The sequence below is a fragment of the Oryzias latipes genome, chromosome 22 (genome assembly GCF_002234675.1).
Source record: "Oryzias latipes chromosome 22, ASM223467v1".
Lineage (NCBI taxonomy): Eukaryota > Metazoa > Chordata > Actinopteri > Beloniformes > Adrianichthyidae > Oryzias > Oryzias latipes.
This window is the reverse complement of record NC_019880.2, coordinates 27,322,987-27,324,929: the sequence shown is the minus strand read 5'-3', so window position 1 is coordinate 27,324,929 and position 1,943 is coordinate 27,322,987. Positions and strand designations below refer to the sequence as shown.

The window sequence follows — 1,943 nt, the reverse complement described above, 5'->3', positions numbered from 1 at the left end:
CTTACTCCTGGGTCTGTCATATTTTGTTGGTCCTCAAGACCTGGTCCTGACAGTACGTTCCAGCCAAACATGGACCCAAAGACGGCCCAGGAGTTCCAGGCTCAGGTAGAAGGAGCTTTTAATAATTATGACATGCGGATGGCTGAATTTACATCCAGCCTGCATGAAATTACTGAAAGACTCTCTGCCATGAGCATCTCCCTAAGAGCTCCTCCTTCTATCACTGTGCAACCTGTTAATGAAATCAAGATTAATCCTCCTGATAAATATGACGGACATCCTGCATCATGTAGAACCTTCCTCTGCCAATGTGAGATAAATTTCTCGCTACAGGAATCTGCCTTCTCTTCTGAAAGATCAAAGGTTGCCTATGTTATTTCACTGTTAACTGGTCGAGCAGCTCAATGGGCTACCGCTGAGTGGGCTCGGGATTCTGTCATCTGTTCTTCTTACAGACAGTTTTCAGAGGAACTCAAGGCAATTTTCGACCCTGTGAAACCCTATCGGGAGGCAACATGCCAACTTACAAAGATACGTCAAGGTAAAGAGACTGTTGACGATTACATTATACGCTTTCGAACCATAGCGTGTAATAGTGCATGGAATGAGGAGGCCCTCTATGACATGTTTTATGAGGGACTGGCGGATTGCGTTAAGGATGAATTGGCAGCACGGGAACTCCCAAGACGGATCAATGATTTGATGTCACTGGCAGCCCGCATTGACAGACGCATTCAGGAGAGAGGAAGGGAGAGACACAATGCACTTAACCCTAGAATTTATCATGAACCCCGGTCACGTTTCAGTCCTAGGCCTTCTTCGACTTCAGGATCCAACACAGAGGAGCCTATGCAGTTGGGTCGCACACAGCTCTCCAAGGAGGAGAGGGACCGTCGATTCCAGCAGAATCTTTGTTTCTACTGTGATGCTCCCGATCACCGTATTGAGAACTGTCCAGTAAAAGGTCTGGCTCCACACGGAAGAAGGAGACGTGTGTGAGCCTTTCTCTATCATCCTCCTTCCAACCTAACCCAAGGACTAAAGCCATGTTTCATGTCCGGAATCAGGTACACTCAGAAACTGTACTAATTGACTCTGGGGCAGACAGTAATTTCATGTCAGAGGAAATTGTTAACAAGTGGGGTGTCAACATTTTCCCTCAGCAGAAGCATTTGAGTGTCAAAGCCATTGATGGCCACGTCATAACCAACAGTCATCTGGTTACTGAACCATTGAAGATGCAAATGGACAATCATTTTGAGTTTATCAGATTTCATGTTCTCAAAAATACTGACATTAATGTAATTTTAGGTCTGTCCTGGTTGCAACAACACAATCCGCAGGTTGATTGGCGGTCAGGTCGGATCCTGACTTGGGATACTGGCTGCTACAATAACTGTCTAGGCGCTATGGAAACACCACCGTCCTCAGATCGTAACAGGACCACAGGTGACAAATACCCAGATCTCACCAAAGTACCTGCTGTTTATCATGACCTTAAAGAAGTATTCAACAAGTTAAAAGCCTCTGCTCTACCCCCTCATCGTCCATATGACTGCTCCATTGAACTTCTACCAGGCACCGGGGCGGCCGTGGTGCAGCGGTAGGGCGGTCGTCCCATGATCGTAAGGTTGCAGGTTCGATTCCCGCCTTGCACGCCCATGAGTCGAAGTGTCCTTGGGCAAGACACTGAACCCCACCTTGCCTCTGGTGGTAGGCGGGCGCCTGTGTTTGGCAGCGGAGCGACCACCAGTGTGTGAATGTGTGAGTGAATGTGTGTGTGACTGGGTGAATGGGTCTGTGACTGTAAAGCGCTTTGTCCTTGTAGGAAGAAAGGCGCTATATAAGTATACGCCATTTACCATTTACCACATCACCTCCCCGAGGCCATGTATACTCGCTCTCGGCTCCTGAAAGGCTAGCCATGGACACTTACATCAAGG

General features: G+C 47.8%; 1 long non-coding RNA gene across 1 annotated transcript; it reads left to right on the top strand.

Annotated features, from left to right (window-relative positions):
• The first annotated feature begins 525 nt into the window (after positions 1 to 525).
• Positions 526 to 1,430, top strand: LOC111946879. The gene is made up of 2 exons (XR_002872694.1): positions 526 to 1,067; positions 1,312 to 1,430. It is a non-coding gene; the product is annotated as an uncharacterized LOC111946879 (long non-coding RNA).
• The last annotated feature ends 513 nt before the right edge of the window (positions 1,431 to 1,943 follow it).